At 36.7% G+C, this 20,283-nt stretch overlaps 1 pseudogene; it reads right to left on the bottom strand.

Moving 5' to 3' along the window:
* LOC105525382 overlaps positions 1-20,071 on the bottom strand; it is a 36,566-nt pseudogene extending 16,495 nt beyond the window's left edge.
* Positions 20,072-20,283: the final 212 nt, after the last annotated feature.

The raw sequence follows: 20,283 nt of genomic DNA, 5'->3' as shown, positions 1-20,283 counted from the left end.
ACAGGCCATTGTCAGGACCTGGGCCTCTATCCTGGAAGAGACAGCGGAGGCTGGTCCCAGAATTCAGGGGTGGGGGAAGTGGAGGGAGGCCTTGAGTTCATTAATGTGTGCATTACCTCACATATGTATTGTTTTTTTGTAATTCTTTTTCATCACAAAAACATCATGTTTTAGTATCTACTGTCAGCAATCTTCAAGAATATAATGCACCATTATTAACTCTGGTGGCCATGCTGTTCATTAGAGCTGTTGAACTTATTCCTTCTGTCTAACTGAAATGTGTACTCTTTGTCCAACATAGCACCCCAGCCCCCAGCCCCCTGGCAACCAGTATTTTACTTTCTCTGTGAGTTCAGCTGCTTTAGGTCCCCTGTGTAAGTGTGATAATCATGTGGATTTTGTCTTTCCCTCCTTGTCTCTTCCATTTAGCAGAACGTCCCTGTTCATCCACGTGGTCACAAATGACCGACCTTTTTGTTAAGGCTAAATACTCCATTGTGTAAATATATGTCACATCTCACGTGATAAATACATACAATTTTTGTCAATTAAAATGAATAAAAAGGTTAAAATAAAATTATTTATATAATGGGACTGCATTACAAAGTGTCAAAATTTTGTATTTGTCATCATTAATTCATGTCTGTATTTGTCTTCTTAATTCGTAGGAGGCATCTTCATAACATGAGTGATTTTTATTTGGACAAGTTCTTCACACAAATTAATTTTAGAACTAGAAGGGGAAAATATATGTTGAACTCAGATGAGCAAACAGTTCCCAGTTTTTTGCAAATTATTCAGCAGTTGGACTTAATATAACACATAGCCCTGCCCTGTAGGCAGGTGGATGATTTAAGATGAAGATATTTCATGTCCTTCATATTCTTATGATGACTTTTGTAAATGAGATTTATTTAAAAACTTGCCATGATTGCATGTTTTTTGATTTAGTAAACGTGCCTGATAGGGAATCAACAATAGGCTTCACATTCTGTTATCTATTGTATGAAAACACACTTCATGAAGTGCTTGCGAAGTAATAGGGTCTGACCTATATTGTAATCTGTAGTGCATTCTACGTTACTTTTGTATTCTTATAATTACTATTTTTAACATCTCAACTAAAAAATGTATTCATCCCTTCCGCCCCTACCTATGGTGATTTTTTTAAATCATTTTTATATTTTTTTCTGTATTTCTTGCTTTACCTCTGAAGTTATTTTTATGTTGGTATTTTCATGTTTCTTATTAGAAACACTGTTAGTCATCAGGAGACTAAGCAGTGTTTTAAATCTGTACTAACTGTTATGTAATCAAGAAATTTACTTTTTCTATCAATGCTTATACAAATTTAGATTCCACAGACCACTAAAATATCTTGGTTTTGCACTTTTATATTTAATATGCGAAATGTTACTGCTATTAGGGTGACCATACGTTGTATGAAATCTGAATTTCAATCGTTTACTGTTTTAATAAAAATATAATTGCAAATGAAATTGCAGATCACTATTCCTTTTTACTGCATTTTTCCAGCAATAATTCTGCTTACACAAAGCGCAAATCGCCACTTAATGAGGTCAATTCAGAGGGAAACATTTTTGCCTCTTATGCCTGAGCTAAGAGCTTAAGCAAAGACTTGGGATGGAGGTGGCCTGGAGAGACTGAGCAGGGCAGCTGCTCCTGAGTGCCACTGGTGACACCTCAGAACACGTGCTCAGTGGCCAGAGTACTCTCCTGCCATACAAATCTCTACAGTATAACTGTCTATGTACTGGCTTTGTTAAAAGATTCCGAATGTTTAAATATACTTTTGATTAACTTGGTCCTTTCATAATATCCGTGATCTCTGAGTACTTAAGGAATTTCTTGCTATATCAGTGTTTGTGTGAACACATGGTTTTGCCACTGAATTAGGCTCAAAGCATTAACTGCAAAGCCTGAGTTGGTTCCTGAGGTTTGCAACCAAGAACCCCAACTGCTATGCATATGAGATTTAGCTCACTCCTACGGGCAAGCGAGACTTCCGTGTTTACCGGTCTGACACACCCTGAGCCCGCCACACTGGAGAGGAGCCCACGAATAAGGCTATCAAGAGCAGTCAGCACAGCAAATATTCATGGTCATGTTAACGCCATGCTCTGGGAGCTTATAGTTAAATGAGGGAGGGGTCACTGAAATAGTTAACTTGTCTCACTGTGGTGAATGAGAGGCATACACAAATCACTACGGAAGCCCCAGAAGAGAAGAGTGCTTAATCCAACTGGTGGAGTTAGGGAAGGTTTCCCAGAGAATACAGTAGGTAACTTGAAACAAGAATTAGCAATATTCTGGAAGGTAGGAAGAAGTTACTCGTGTGTGTGTGTGTGTGTGTGTGTGTGTGTGTGTGTGTATGTGTATGTGTGTGTGAGACGGGATGAATTGCTGGGGAGAATGAGAACTGAATTCTAAGTGGAGGGAGTATCCTCTGGATAGTATACATGATACTGAGCATAAAGCCATTAAACTATAATACAGGCTCTTATCATTAGGGCATTTAAAGGTGTCCACAGGAAATATCACAGTGCTATACAATAGGGAGTCGACTTTTATAGTTGAGATCCTCTGCTGGAAAACCACTTCCCTCCAGCGTGACTTTAACTCCCATCCCAGCCAGTCACTGAAGCACTGAGGGCGTGCAGCCTCCAGTGATCCCATAGAGAAAATCGAAATACAAGTAGAAGCTGTGCTTAGGTTAGAGACAGAAGGCTACTATGGTTTCATCAGCCATTATAGAAAGTGCACATTAATGACTAAGTATCTGTACACTGTAAGCTAAATATGTGTTTAAACTAAGAAATGATTGCTCTTTGGTCAATAATATATACTCTGAAGAAAAACACAGACATTCTGAGGACACCAGACCAAGGGGTGTGAGAATATCCTGAGACACCAAGAACAGAAGCCACATGAAACCAGTGTGGAATCAATTCCTTGAATCCCATCAGTTATGGGCTCTCATGATTCCTTAGCAGCCAGGTGAAGAGATAGATGTCAAAACTCACTGCTTACCATTTACGACTGATGGATACAACTGTAAGAAAGCTTTTGTCCTTCAATCCTTGCTGCTTGTGACAATGGCTGGGCATGGGACCATTCATAAGAATTAAATCCAAAATAGATTAAAGAGAAATTTGCGATTATAAAGCATCTACCAGTAATTGGTGTGTCTAAGATGAAGGTCTGGAGTAGGAAAAATTATATTGAACACTGTACTTTAATGGCTGTCGGATATTTAAGAAATGGCATGGTTGTCATGCAGACATGAACTCTATAATAAAATAAAAGCTATTTGCTTGTTTCAGGCTTGCATCAGAAAAGACAGAAGGAGAAAAGAATGCCCAAAATGTCAGGTGCACATTCTTAAGGATAGACTATGGCTATGGAGAAATTCTCAGAGCTGAGGAATATTAGTTTGATTTAATAAGAATGATGCTTTGAAGAAGGAAAAGAAGATGAAAATAATTATGTCGTTGCTAACAATAATAACAATAACAAATAATACCTGAATAACCTGTATGTGTCAGGACTTTTGAGACTGTTTATGTAATCGAACAACGCCACTACGAGCTATTTGGAGAAGATCTCTTTGATTATGAGTGACAGAAACTAAGTTGTAATTGGTTTCAAGAAAAACTACTAGCAATAATGCACGATGATAACATGGACTTACAAAGCTCATAGTATTTTCCAGGCACTGTTCTAAGTTCTTGCATAGATTAGCTTCCCAACCCTTTGAAGTAGGTACAGATGAGGAGGCACAGAGAGGGTGCATGATTTGTTCATGATCACACAGCTGGGAAGAGTCAACCTGTGTTTGGAACTGAAGCCATCTGACTCCAATGCCATACTTTTACCCCTCTGATAAGAAACTGTGACTCACTAAGGTAGACCATGCATCTGGCAGCACTGCGTGTCCTTGCTGAAGGGATGTCACCAGGGCTCTGTCTCTGTTTCTCAGCTCTGCTTTCGTTTGGTTCGAAAACTCTTCAGTGTCCTGCACACATGCTCCCCCGTGGTAGCAGCCTTGCATTTCACATGCCTTAGCAACACTGCTAGAGAGAGCATGCATCTTTCCTAATAGATTCCAGCAAAAGTTCTGGGTTATTTCTCACAATTCAATGTCTTGAGCCTATATCTATTTTGTTAGAAATCACTGTGACTGTCAATTTTTGGGACTAAACCCATATCAGTTTCTGGAGCATAAGGTATAAAGTCAGCCCCAGCTGAACCCATAGACTGGATGTAGGAAAGGATGGTTCCTCAAAGAAGAAACAAGGTGCTGCCAATAGAAAAAATATTACTAGATTTAGGGGCAAGTCAAAAATAGTAGATAGCCGTTACTCCAAAAGTTATACAGCAAATGAAGTTCAGTAGAGGCAATTTGGCTTCAAGGCCAACCCTCTTAAGCCAATAAATTAGTCTTTCTTAGTGTATTCTGCAATGCATACCTATTCTTTGAAAACCTCCATTATCAAAGGTCTATTGTAACCTCACTGTTTTGCTAGTGTGATATGGGGAATGTATGGAGTTAAATAGTGGGGAGAAAAGTTAAAACCTATAATTGTTAGAAGCTACACCACTTAGGAGAAACAATTCAGGCAAACACAAGCCTACCCTCTTCTGCCGAGCAAGAATCAAAATAATAGCTGAGGGCTCTGGCTGATGTACAAAAAAAAAAAAAAACAAAAAACAAAAACCTCAAGCTGTTTTATTTGGAGAAGATGGGAAGGGTAACCCCAGAACACCATAAGATGTGGGATCACTTGCATGGGAAACCTTGTCATTCTCCATTCAGAGGGGAGGTTTTCTCATTTTAAGCAAACCTCCACATCATCTTTAAAAGATCCTATATATATTTACAGATAAATATTTAAACTGGCTGAATAACACTAGGCATAGCCCAACCAGCTAAGCAATGCACCTTATAAAGGTCTGTTTTAAAGACACTTATTTCTGCTTAGTGCCTGCAACCACCCTTCATCCAGGTACAGGTAGACAAAGAAAGTAGGCATTAATACGCCAAAGTGAGCATCTTAGACTTGCATAATACCTAATAAACGAAAGCATCTGTTTTTTTTGTTGGAATATATAAAGTTTAGTTTTGTCTTTGTTCAAAACAGTTTATTTCAGTGTACTCAAATATTAGAACCATTGTTTTTAAACAGCCTTCATAAAAAATTGTTCTGGAAACTTGATTATTTTTCTAGCAAAAAGTTAAACCACACTTTAAAATTTATATTAATTTGATCTAGGCATTTTTATTCTTGTGGAAACTTAAGTTTAAATGGTTTTCATAAGAAGAAAGAATTCATAAATGTATTTTATGATGGTTAAAATAACCCAAATTTCTAAGACAAGTAATTTGACACCAACAGAATATCAACTAAGTAAAACCAATTAACAAGCTGGCCAAAACTTTTAAGCATTTAGTCTCTGCCTGGCCTTTAGAAATACAATCAGAGAAACAAATGGCATATTTAATTAGAAAAGGAGGAAAAATTCTCAAATGCAATATTATGTCGGTATGTGTGCAGACATAGTGATAAAATTCCTTAGCCTTTACTGGGCACTGACTATGTGCTCAGTACCATGGTAAACACTTTACATATTTTATTGCTTTAAATATCTCCATTTTAGGAAGAGAAGTGCTAAGGCTTGGTAAAGTCATGCAGATAAGGAAAGATCCGAGACTCGCGCAGGCCCTGTGTTTACAGGGGAATTTTTACTCATATAGTGACCCTATCTGCCTCTGGCAAGAATTTCTGAAGTATTCAGTTAATTTTTATACATAATCAATTATAGCAATCCTGTAGAATTCAGATGCTGTTGTAAGTTGAATTATGTCCCAACCAAATTCTTACGTTGAAGTCTTAACCTCCAGCACCCAAGAATGTGACTTTATTTGGAAATAGGGTCATTACAGATGCAATTGTTAGTTAAAATGAATCATTCTGGATTAGGGTGAGTCTCGATCCAACATGACTGGTGTCCTTATAAAAAGTAGAAATTGACACACAGGCACACACAGGAAAAACACATGCAAAATGAACACAGAGACCAGGCTTCTGCTGGTCTCCAAAGGATCACCAAAGATGGCCAGCAAACACCCAGAGGCTGGAGGAGAGCCTGGATAGATTCTTCCTCTCCGCCCTGGGAAGAAACCAGCCCTGCAGACACCTTGCTCTCAGATTTCCATCCCCCAGAGCTGGGAGAGAATACATTTCTATGGCTTTAAGCCACACAGTTTGTGGTGCTTTGTTACGGAAGCCTTCAGAAACCAATAGATGCTCTCATCTTCCCACTAGCCAAAGAAATTAATAATCAGAGACTATCTAAAACAGAAAGTCTTTGGCTTAAAGTAGACAAGAGCCTTTAAAATTCAGCCTCTTCTGAATCCAAAACCCACGCTCAGTAGGAGAGCACTGCACAAAAGAGAAAATTAACATCCTTGCCCTACAGCTACTAACAGGATGCTGCACACGTGAGGATAAACTCTGACAGTAAATATTATGTTGTCTTATGGCCACTCTTGATAGCATTCTTTTTTGATTCAGAATACTACAAGAATAGGGTTCCCTTTTCAAAAAAAGTGTTACTTATTTACATATTCAAAATCCTTCAAAGAAATTCATGTTCTTTGTAAAAATTCTGTACCATTGACATGTACTTTTTGCTAATTGAAATGCACTTTAATTTTGAAAATTATGTCCCATTTCATTAAAGAGTTAAAGACAATCTGTACAATCAGCTAGAGTTAAGTCATTGAGTTACCAATTTATGATTGTTAAATGTTAAACATATTGTTGATGAATAGTCATTTATTTAACCTAGATAAAAGTCTTTCCACCTGTCCTCACTACACAGTTTACACAATGAACAGTTCTGTGAGAAGTATCGAACTCTACTAACATTTGATTTAGGGAATCAGCTATTCCCGTGTCTGTTTTCTTTATCCTTTTACAGAATTATCTTCCTTTTCCTTTCCTCTGACTCCACTAATGAAAATCAAGCACGTTAATGATAAAGGTCATTAATGTTGCAATTAAGTTAAATGTTAAAAGTCCTAATAAAAATGATTTGAAAAACTGCAGGCTGCAGTCTAAGCTGGTTCTCTTTTTATGCCTATAAAATCCATTTGTTCCAAAATATTTGGTGAAATTTATATTTCAGAGCAAAGATTAATTGCAGTGCAATGAGTAAGAATGGAGAAAGAAATCCTGAGATTAATTTAGATGACTATATTAATTACTTTTTTATTTAAAGTCAATATAATAATTGGAATTTGAAGAGTCATGTTGATCAGCCTCCTTCTATAACATTAAAATGCACTTATACAAAAAATGTTCGTCTTGTCACTAGAGCGCCAATAGATATGATTTAATATTGTTGAAACCAGAAGTTTTATTTCCTAGAATAAGCAAAGATGTTTTCTAAAAATCATTATAAGCTATGAAACAAAAGTGAAGAAGATTAAACAAATACACATATAAATGAAATTTGGGTAGTAATATTAGTGGGTGCTGTTTAGAGAGATGGGTATGTGAACATATAATGCTATTGGGCTATTTTTACAAATGTAACATAATAATAAATGCTGTTTCAATATTTGAAGTATATCCTAAAAGATAGTCTGTGTATCCTGGGGACGAGAAATATGATCGCTTTTGAAAACTCATTAAGACAGACTCTACTCAAATATAGCAAAAAGCCAGTCTCTTTAAAATACTAACAAAGGGCAGGTCAGAGAGACAGAAAGGAAAGGAGATGGAAAGACTCAAGTAGCACTGTAAGCGGGAAATCTTGCCACCATTTGAGAAAACAGTTTAAACTCAGGATGTTGGTGTGTTTTGGTGGGCAGAGGACAATGGTATTAGACTTTAATATATCATCTGAGAAGCAATTAAGGTGAAAATTTTCTTTCCAGTAATAGAGTGTCTAAATTAATGGTAAAATTCATTTTTCAGTTTTAGGTTAGACTATCAGAATGTCTCAAGCAATAAAAACTATTTTAAAAGTAGGTTAACAGTCTTTAAATCTAAGGTATATAATTTATTGTGGTGCATAATACCAGATTTTACCAAGGAAATCTTATATCTTTCTGGAAACTGTTATAGATATGCTTTTGAAAAAGAAATACTTTTTAGTTTTAGAAAAGTGTTAGCATAGTATCAGATTAGATGTTTTTTAAGTCAAATACTTTAAGAAGTTTTCTTTGGGTGTTTATATTAATCCCCAGAAACTGAAAAGGATTTTAATTATTAATTATTTTTGTGTTTCAGTTTTTTAGTAGAGGGGTCACACATCAAAATTATTGTGACAAACCCGATGAGAAATAATAAAATTGAAAATGAGCAGGCTTTTATTATAAAGTTCCTTAAAAATAATAAAGTTCATCCATTTTTAAACAAGTTATTCTCTGGAATGGGCAAAACTCCTAGTAGACTATGGAAGTTGAAAGTGACTTTGAAAGATTACACGTGATTTTCAAAATTGTGTTAACTTGTCACATTACCTAAATGGCTACTTGTGCCAACAAGTTAATTTCTTGTTATTAAATTAATCCTAATGGATTTTGTGGATAATTTTAATTTTCATTGTCATGGGGGAAAAATGATTCACACCCCCTAAGCCAGATTTTACCAGATTTTACCAGATTTACCAGATTTGTCATGGCACAGACAAACATTTCCAGACAGATACCCTTTATTATTCAGCCAAAACATTATTTTCTTATGAACTGGATCACCTTTTCTTAAGACAAAGCAACAAAATGGGAAAGAGCATTAAAAAAAGGAAAGAGTGGATTAATCAGATTCCAAGGCAATGCCCTTGTGTATTAAGTATTTAAGCAACGGAGTTTGTTTTAGCATGTTCTTTTCACTTACTACATGAAATCGTTTGCGTTTGAATAATCGGTAATCTCTCAAGTCAATTGAAAGTAAATTTTAAAAAGTAGATATTCTTGACAAGAAGCTCATTAAATACAATTGTTACTAAAAGCTCTTACTATTTAATTGAACACTTCACCTGCCACATTGCGTGTATGGCTTGAGAGGCTGAATGCATACATTACAGTCTGTTTGGCACAGAACACAGAGAGCGTGGTCCATCTGATAAGGAACCAACCATCTAAAGAGAAGTCAGGAACTATTGTGCAAGACAGTGAAATCATTACTTCAAAGTCAATTCCGAGATCACCAGGGCTGCCCCTGCACTCAGTGGGCTGGAGTGTAAAATTACCCAAAAGCATGGATCCGTGGCTCAGAGCCCCATTAGACCAATGCCAGGCCATCTCTGACCATAGAGCTCAGATCCACAGCCTCTGCAGCTAGCACTCCAGGCAGCCAAACCGCAACCTTGGCAGCCACCAGCCCAGAATGGCCGAACTCGGTCAAGGACTTTGGCAGGCTATTTCTCCTGTTCCTCAAATACCAAGGTGTCATATTTTGGGGTGGCATGTCCTGAACCTCATCCTATCTCTCATGTCTCTGCTAAATTTTTTCTGCATCAGTATTCAAGGTCTTGATTCTCTGTAGAAGGCTATTCAGTTTTAAAAGCCCTTCTCTTCATTGCAGTCTTACCAAATAGTCTCCTGAGTTCTGCCTCTCTTTCCTATAATTCATCCTGGGAATCAAAACTTCTTAAAAGATACTTTTATTACAGTAAATTTATCCTTTCACAACAGAGTAATGACCCAAATCCTTTCACCACAGAGTAATGACCCAAATCCTCATCTTACTCCTTACAGCCCTAACTCTGTTTACTACAGAAAACTTGCCTCTGCCAAGTATGTGTATCCTTAATTCCCCAAGTAAGTGTATCCTTTATCACACAGCAGACTTTGCCCTTTCTAACCTTTCTAATTCTTTTTGGAACCCCACAATTTCTTTTTCTCTTGGCCTATCCAAAAAAAAGTTACCATTTAAAAAACTGTTCATTGCAGCTCCTATTTAAATCATTCTCTTAAAATACAAACTAGAAGTAATCTTTATAGTAACGAGTGCCTGTAATGGCAGCGCAAATAGATTTTAATCTACTTGCCAACTCGTATCAACTGGTGATGGTAGAGGAGGGTGCGGAGCTGAGGATTCTGATGTTCCGAACAGCCTCATCCGGAAAGTGTGTGATGTGTTAAGGGAATATCTGATTGAAATAAGAATAAGTATCCTTTAATATAGTCTAGTGAGGATTGGTTAACATGACCCAAAGAGGCAATGCTTTCTAACCTCTAACTTATTGGCCATCAGTGTTCTGAATATTTTATTTTCCATTAATGATGCCTTTGCCCATAAAATCTCTTCCATGAATTTTTAGAAACAGTTGCTTGTATAGTTATTTGTCAATTGACTTTTTCATCTGCTTAAACTCTTTATCTTCAATTAAGATAATTCTTTGAGGGCAGCTTTGTTTTATCTCCTCCAACAATATTTCATAATTGGTACCCAAAAATATGAGATTTGACTTTATTTAAAGAAAACTATAATAAAAAATGAGAGGACTATGGTGATTTTAGCAAATGCTTAAAAATAAAGAAAAATATCCCTTTTATTACTGATCATTTCCAGTTGAATCATTTTTAATTTCCACCTTCCTGAAAAGTGAGTTGTAAAAACATATTTATAGTTTCAAAAAATAAATAGAAAGGGCATATTGTATGTTTAGACAGAAATCAATTTTAAATATTTTTCTGCTTTGAAAACCAAATATATTTTTTTCAGAGTGCACAAACTAAAATTATGGCTTCATCAGTGAAGTTTTGCGATTCTAATTTACAGTGAAAAGTGGACTTACTAGCATGTATGATCACCTTATTTCATAGTGTTTGAAAAGTTGAAATCTAATTTGTCTGATGTCTGGATCACTACCTATCATTTTTTTAACCAATAAAAAGAAAAACATTAAAATAATGAATTAAATTCTCAATGCAAAATATCACAAAAAATGGAAGCTAAACCAGATGCAGACAGTTGAAATAAATAAATACATGAAAGAAGAATCTACGGACCATCATTCATGAAAATTAATGCAATGATACTAAATAAAATATTAACATACAGTACTTGTAACACATAAAAATAGTACATCATGACATTTATTATAGCAATATAAAAAAGTTGTTTTAATATTAAGAAATCCATTCATATATTAAAGCATATTAATAGATCACAAAAAATCTTATAATTTTCTCAGCAGTTGCTGAGAAAGCCTTCAACAAAATTTGATGCCTAACTAAAAACACTCGAGAAAATGAAAGCTGAAATATACTTTCTTAACCTAATTCTCTCTCTCTCCTTATACATATTTATATATGTATTTCTTTATGTAAGAGACAAAGTATATATAATTATATGCACATATATATCTAATATGTAGAAATTTATATATGTAGAAATATACATGTGAGAGAGAGAGGCTTCTACAGTTCTACTAAGTGGAGAGACAATTCCCCATGTTCAGGAACAGGAAAAGGAAAGAATAATTTCTACCTCTACTACTGTTCAACCCTTAGGGTCAATGGAAGACGTAAGAAAAATCAATAAGATACATAAGAATGGGTAAAGAAGAAATAAAGGTATCTTTATAGGCCGTTGATGTAAGAGTTTTACCTGGAAAATTCTAAATAATCCATAATAAAAATAACTCAATAAAAATTACTATGGTAACACGATATAAAATTACTACATAGAAATTAAAAGTTTCATATTTCATCCATTAGGGCTTCCATGACAAAACACCATAAACTAAGTAGTTTATAAATGACAAAAAATTTATTTCTCCTTTTCTGGAAACTGGGAAGTCCAAGATCAAGGAGCCAGCAGATAATGGTGTCCGCGAGGGCCCATTCCTTGTAGATGGTAATCTTCTCACTGTGTTCCCCCATGACAGAAGGGTCAAGGGATCTCTCTGGGGCCCCTTTTATACAAGCATTAATGCCAATCATGAGGGCTCCACCCTCATTACCTAATCATCTCCCAAAGGCCCTGCTTCCCAAAACCCTCACATTGAAGCCCCACCCCGTGACTCCATTGGACATTGGTCTAATGGGGCTCTGTGCAATGGCTCTATGATTTTAGGGGGTTTTACACTCTGGGCCACCGAGTGGAGGGGCAGCCCTGATAATCGTGGAATTGACTTTGAGGTCATTAATTTACTGTCTTGAAAAATAGTTCCTTGCTTTTCTTTAGGTTGTTGAGGAATTTCCTTATTAGATGGGCCACACACTTCTTGTTCTATGCCAGACAGACTGTAATTCTTTTCAATTTGAATACGTTAATAATGTTACAAAACTTTAAGTTCTGCTTCCATTTTGATAACAGTTCTATTAATCATTGTTTTCTTCTCACATTTTACTATTTATTGTCAAGAGGGACCAGGCTGCTACTTCAAAACTTTGTTTTTATATATTGCCTCAGGAAAATACCCAATTTTATCACTCACAAGGTTTACATTCCACAAAATACTAGAACATGAACACAATTCAGCCACATCCTTTGTCATTTTGTAACAAGGATAGCTTTTTCTCCATTGTCTAATAGGGCATTTCTCATTTTCATAAGAGAGCTCATTAGAATGTCCTTTACTGTCTTTGTCTACCCAAATGCTGTTCAGGATTATCCATGTATTGAGATTTCTCTACAGCTCTCCTCCTCTCCTTCTGAGCCTTCTTCAGAATTACCCGTAACAGTCCATTTGTATTAGTCTGTTCTCATATTGCTATAAAGAAATACCTGAGACTGGATAATTTATAAAGAAAAGGGGTTTTGCTACAGGAAGCATGATGCTGGCATATTTTCAGCTTCTGGAGAGTCCTCAGGAAACAAACATACAATCATGGGAGAAAGTGATATGGTTTGGCTATGTCCCTGCCCAAATCTCATCTTGAATTGTAGTTCCCATAATCTCCATGTGTCATGGGAGGGATGTGGTGGGAGGTAATTGAATGATGGGGGTGGGATTTTTCTGTGCTGTTCTTGTAGTAAATAAGTCTCATGAGATCTGATGGTTTTATAAAGGGCAGAACCCCTGCACATGCTCTCTTGCCTGCTGCCATGTAAGATGTGTTTTTGCTCCTCCTTCATCTTCCCCCATGATTGTGAGGCCGTGATTGTGAGGCCTTCCCAGCCATGTGGAACTGTGAGTCTCTTAAACTTCTTTTCCTTTACATATTACCCAATCTCAGGTAGTTCTTCATAGCAGTATGAAAATGGACTATTACAGAAGGTAAAGGGGAAGCAGCCATGTCTTACATAGCAGGAGCAAAAGGCAAGGAGAGGTGCTACACACTTTTAAATGACCAGATCTCACAAGAACTCACTCACAATTAAAATCAAACAGTGCCAAGGGGGATGGTGCTAAACTATTTGTAAAAACCACCTCCATGATCCCATCACCTCCCACCTGGCCTCATAGTCATGTCCAACACTGGGGATTTGCAATTCTGTATGAGAATTGGTGGTGACAGATTGAAACCATATTATCATTCTTGGTAATGTATGGTTTTACTAGCATGCACTTCTAAACCTGTGTAGCCTCTGTCTATTACCCAGTGCCAAGGACACTTCTACATTTTAGGTATTCGTTACAGTAGCACCCCACTTCTGGTAATAATTTCCTGTCTCAGTCCATTCGGGCAGCTATAACAGACTGGATGGCTTATAAACAACAGAAATTTATTTCTTACAGTTATGGAGCCTGGGAAGTCCAAGATCAAGGTGCTGGCAGATTTGGGTATCTGATTATAACCCATTTTCTTGTAGGTGGCCATCTTCTCCCTGTAACCTCATGTGAAAGAAGGTGATGAGGAGCCTCTCCAGGCCTCTTTTATAGGAATACTAATACACTCAGGAAGGCTCCATCCTCATGACCTAATCACCTCCAAAAGGCCACACCTCCAAATACCCTCAGATTGTGGAATTAGATTTTAACATGAATGGAGGTACACACATTTGGTCTGTAGCATCAGAATTTTCCAAAGGCCTCTCTTTAGACACACTTTTGGCTTGTGCTCTCTCCATCATAGATGCATGCCTACTGCTGAGTGAGATTTCACCTTTAGGTTATCTGAAATAGTCCCCACAGTATCAGTTGGTGTTCACTGTGTTCAGATGTTCACTGTGATCAGAGACCGCATCTAGCCCTTTCTCATTATATTCCCTCAGTCCCCAGCAATGTTTCCAGCACAGCACTTGCTCAATCAATATAAGTGCATGAATTATTATGAATAGATTTACCCTCAGTGGAATATGAATAGAAATTATATATGAAACTTATCACTGCTCCTGTTAAAAAATGTTTTCCTCACCAGTGTCTGAAACCAGATGTGATGGTGGCATTTTCAGGTCTATAGATGGAAGATAGGAACAAGAAGTGGGAAGAGGTCTGAGCTTTAAGTGACCACAGGAGGAATTACTACCCCACCATTCTGGTCTGTCCAGGCTTCTGTAGCAAACTACCATAAACTTCTCAGGTTATAAACAACAACCGTTTATTTCTCATAACTCTGAAACTGGGAAGCCCAACATCAAGGCAGAGTCACTGTCTGGTGAGGACCTGCTTTCTGGCTCATACACAGGGCCTTCTCTCTGTGTCCTCACGTGGCAGAAGAGGCAAGGATCTCCCTGGGGCCTCTTTTTCAGGCCACTAATCCCATATGTGAGGACTCCAACATCACGATTTAATCCCCCCCAAAGCCACCACCTTTTGATACCGTTGCACTGAGGATTTGATTTTGATGTATAAACTTTGAGGAGGATTAGACATTAGATCATAACAGTAAAGAATTTTCCATTTACAATAGCAACTGAGAGTACTTAGGAATAAGCTTATAAATAAATGTTGAAATCCTACATAAGAAAAATCTTAAAGCACAAATGAAGCGCGCAAAAGTAGAATTAAGCAAATAAAATATTAAACCTTTCCTTGGACAGCAAACCCCAGCATTATAAAGTTGCCAGTTTTTCCTATAATAATGTATACATTTATTGCAACTCCAATTATGGGATATAGTTGATTTATATAAAGCTAGACACGTTCATATTAAAGTTCACATGGGTTAAAAAATTATGCAAAAGTAGTAACGCAACACTGAAGACAAGACAATGTAGGCTGGGGCCCTAGCCCTACCAGACACTAAAATATACCATAAAGCCATTAAAATAAAAAAGCTATGTGATATCACATTCTGTTGGTGAGGCTCTAGGATATTGGTGTTCTCATACGTAGTTGGTCGGAATGCAAACTGGTACCGCCTTCTGGACGGGAATTTGACAATACTTAAAATTATGCTTCACTTACCTCTTGACCAAACATAGAAGTAGGTTATATGAACCTACTCTCAAAAAAAATTTGTAAAAATACAAAACTTCATAAGCATTGTAGCATTGTTTGCTGTCACAATATGGGAATCAACCTAAATGCCCAAATATAGGAGAATTATTAAATTAACTGCAGTAAATGTAACCAGTGGTATATCATGCAACTATAAATACACAGAAAGAACAGCTCTATGAACTGTCTGGTAGTGTTTTAAAGGATATATTTTTATTTTTACAAAAATTAAAAGTGCAAAACCCAACATAGTTTCTATAGTATGTTACATTTCATATAAGAAAGAAAGAGCTGTGAGAAAATGTATACACATTAGCTGATTTATGCAAAATAAACACGTAAGGGACGAACCAGAAATGAATGAGATTTGTTGCATCCAAGGGTTGCTGGAAAGACTATGGAAAGATTGGAGAATGGTGATGTGGTATTAGGAAGGAGTGCTATTGTTGAGAGTATTTCCTTTTGTGTAACTTTGACTCTTAGGACTACAGCAATATTTTATATACATTCTAGATAGATAGATACATACATAAAATATACAAGGATGCTGAGAGAGCATAAAATGGAATAAGCACAATAGATTTGAAATCAACTTTGTTATAAATGGATAAGAAAACCCTGTTAAAGGGGGTGGTTAAGAAAAGTACGAATCTCAGTAATTTCGGAAGAGTATCTTGGCTGGATAATGTGAGGCTAAAAACAAAAGAAATTGTACTCAAATATCATACTACAGATAGTAAATTTGTTTTTCACAGAAGTATTGGTTAGTGATTCTAAAACTACTTTATACATTAACTAGGATTAAGCAAATAGGTAAATACATTGTTAATGGTGAGAGTCAGGTTTCACTTTGTCAAACAATACAGTTATGCATAAGAAAGGGATAAAAGGTCAAATGAATCCTGTGATTTGAATCAACAGTGAAACAATATCGGGATGAACTCCTGCTAACTCTATGTCATTTATCTATTAATTATCTATATATTATCTATGACCCATTATTTATCTACGTAGCTATCTGTATCTATATCTATCATCTATCTGCAAGTGTGAGCATGCATTCTTGTATTTCCTACTTCTGTCTACAAAGAAGGTCTAGAATCAATGACATCCCAGTGACAATGACCACAGCTAGCAACAATATTTTGGATTTCAATAACAGAAGTCAGGGATCCTTGGAGGAATAATTGATTCTAGGGCTGGAGCAGAGAAAATATAAAATGAATCTGAAAGATTTGTGGTGTCAGAAACTAAAAAAATGCTAAAAAAAAAAAAAAGAAAAAGAAAAGATAGGGTAGTAAGAGCCAACTGAAAGAGATCCATATGGGCAAACTAAATATAATTGGAGTCACTAAATAGAATGATTATATAGATTATAATCCATAGAATAAAATTAATATTCATGAGTTTATACTTATACAAACAATAATTGTAGGAACAAATGTAGGGGAAAGGACAGCTTTTCCTTACAGTGGAATTCAATTAAATGTAGGAGAAATTATAAAAAGAGAAAATCATTATTTTTCAAACACTGTAGTACTAATGTTCAACCAAGAATCACCAAGAGGCCAAGCATGGTGGTTCACACTCTAATTCCAGTACTTTGGGAGGCCGAGGTAGACGGATCACCTGAAATGTCAGAAGTTCGAGACCAGCCTGGACAAAATGGTGAAACCCCATCTCTCCTAAAAATACAAAAATTAGCTCAACGCAGTAGTGGGTGCCTGTAATCCCAGCTACTTGAGAGGCTGTGGCAAAACAATTGCTTGAACCTGGGAGACCAAGGTTGCTGCGAGCTGAGATCACACCACTGCACTCCAACCTAGTGACACAGTGACAAAATCAATCAATAATAAGTAAAATCACCCAGAGAGATGCTAACATTAGTAGGTAAAAAGTATGATGAAAATCAAGTATGTGTATAGATCTAAGGAGCTTTCCATGAGGTACTTATTAATTATAGCATGTAAAATGGTAATTTTACAATGGAAAATTCTGGTAGATACCACCCTAACCAATAATCGAAGTTAACATCACAAGCAATGAAACATATTGATATAATTTAACTCTTGATATGATATACTGAGAAGGATGCACTGACAATTCTCCAGATTCCCTGCCAAAAATTCATAGCCTCAGTACTCATGAGAAAGCATCAGACAAATTGCAATTGAGGAATGTTTCAAAAAATAACTGGCTAATCCTCTTTAATAGTGTTCAGGTCACCAGAGATAACTAAAACAGACAGAAGGCCTGTCCTATAATGTAAGATATGAAGGACACCTAATAGGTAAATGTCAGCTGGGAACTTGGGAACCTGAATTTGGTTGGAAATTTGAATAAGGTTTGTAGTTTAGTTACTACTATTGTATCAATGTTTATTTCCTTGCCTTGATTATTATACTATGGTCAGATATGATGATAATGCTAGGGGAAGATAAGGAAAGCCTGTATCGAAATTATCTCCATGATTCTTGTAACTTTTATGCAAGTCTAAAGTTCTTACAAAATCAAAAGTTTAAAAACAATTGCTCTGAGATTCTATGAGAAAAGTCACCGCAAGAAAGCTACCAGGAACAGTCTGTTGTCCATCACATTGGCCACACTGTTTCAATCTCTGTTTAAATGTAGCTATTAAACGCTCTTTTCATTCACTTCCTTTTTAGATGAATTTTTATACCTAATCCACATCATTCGTGGCCTGAGAATATTCAGAATTTCTAGGACCTCAGAAGAGCATATTTCAATCAGCTTTTTTTCCCTCAGCATGGAGCTAATAGAGTTCTCGTGATACATTCATATCTGGCAATCTGTCCCTAGTAAAGAAATACTAAACTTCTGTGATTTATTTTTATTTCATGTTCTCACTCTATAAAGTGGAAAATGGGAAATATGATTATGCTCCTTAGCACTCAGAAAATAAGTTTGCCCTGTCTACTCTATATAATAGAATTTTAAAAATTGAAAATAGTTTTGCTGTTTTAATTTTCCAATTATATTTTGTCCTTGGTTCTGCCATACACAGACTGTCCCCCAAGCTTCTTACCACAAATTTATGATGAAAACCTCTTGACACATCTGTTTTACAGAATTATACTGAAATAAAACTCAGATTCACAAGCTATCACTTAGATGCATGTTAGTTACTCTATTCATGTAGCTATTTATCTGTCATGTGTTAATTATCCATGTAACTTTCATCACTGCATATGAATTCACCAGATATGCACAATGGGTGATTTTCCTGCTTTTGAGATGCCGTTTGTGAGCAAGCAGCTTGCTATGATTTCTGCCAAATTTGTAGGAACTAAGGGATGCACTTCCTGGAATTTGTTTGCCCTTATTCCCTACTTCAGTTCCTTTTTGCTGTCTAAATCATTGCCCTAGGATTGCTCCCCTCAAATTATTGACATATAAGCTTTGTCTTGAGCTCTGCTTTCTTAGCTTTCTAGACTGTGTCAGCTGTAAAATGTGGATGATCACATATACCTCAGAGTGTTGTTGGGAGGACCAGCTGAGATAGTACATGGAGGCACTTGTCAGGTGAGAAGCACTTATTAAGTGTCAGAGACCTTGTTGATCTCTCCTTGCCGACATGCAGATGACATTCATGTTAGCGATCAAGTTTTCTACCCGAATTGTTGTTCCTTTAGGCCTTGGATGTTGTGTGTTATCTTAAGCTAAATAGTTACTGTTGCCACATGTGGATGGGCGAAGGTAATAAAATAATTTTTTAACATATTTCCCAATGTTTCAGAGACACTCTGTGCTATGAAAACTAAGAAGAAATAGGATTGAATTTCCTGTGCCTTACTCTGGACAAAGTAGAGATATTTCAGACCACAAGGAGCACATGGAAAGCTCAAGATCCCATCATATTATCTGTCACTTATCAGCGCAGTTACGCTTCACAGACTGTTCTCAGATATTTCTGAATTCTGCAATATTTTAGAAGTATTTCTTATTCGTAAACTTACTCTACAGATAACAGAGGAAAAGGACCCACAATGAAACCTTTACATTACTTTTCTGGTCCAGTCTTCTTCTCTATCAGAAGGAGTGTTTCCAGGGAATTTATTTTCAAAAATTATTATGTAGTTGGTATATTATATGAAGTATCATTCTTAATAGGCCTGGAAGAATGCCATTATTATTTATTTATTTATTTTTGAGACGGAGTCTTGCTCGTTGCCCAGGCTGGAGTTCAGTGGCGTGATCTTGGCTCATGGCAACCTCCGCCTCCTGGGTTCACGCCATTCTCCTGCCTCAGCCTCCCGAGTAGCTGGGACTACACCTGCCACCACACCCACCTAATTTTTTTGTATTTTTAGTAGAGACGGGGTTTCACCAGGTTAACCAGGATGGTCTTGATCTCCTGACCTCATGATCCACCCACCTCCCAAAGTGCTGGGATTACCGGTGTGAGCCACCGCACCATTATTTAAGTGAATGAAATACCATGCTTATCAGTAAATAAAATGAAGAATAATGTGTCTTTAAATTTTTTTTCTTGAATGGATATAGCAGAAAGTAAGAACTCCATAGAGGCAGTTCAAATGAATTTGGCTCTCAGGTGGAGGTGAACCTTTAACAGAATCCTGTCTTACCGTACCTCCTGGCAGCAGCATGTGACGCTTTCCCCAATATGCTTCCAGCACACCTCCCACCACGGATGTACACGGCTCAGTGCATCACGCGTCATGCCTCACTGCACTACCCAACATGAGAAAAGACTCCAAACCCTTGCACTCCCAAAGGCTGGCATTTGAATAATTTAAGACATTTTAAAAATGTTTGGGTGTCTCATGTTTAATAATCTAAAACAGGTCGGCAGGCATTTCTTTAGTTCATTCATAATTGAAATCTCAAGGTTAATCACCGTGTGAGCTGCTTTTCCGTATGAGATCCTTGGGA

Source organism: Colobus angolensis, unplaced genomic scaffold (assembly GCF_000951035.1).
Source record: "Colobus angolensis palliatus isolate OR3802 unplaced genomic scaffold, Cang.pa_1.0 Scaffold53, whole genome shotgun sequence".
In the NCBI taxonomy this organism is placed as follows: Eukaryota; Metazoa; Chordata; class Mammalia; order Primates; family Cercopithecidae; genus Colobus; species Colobus angolensis.
This window is presented reverse-complemented; position numbering and strand designations above follow the sequence as displayed.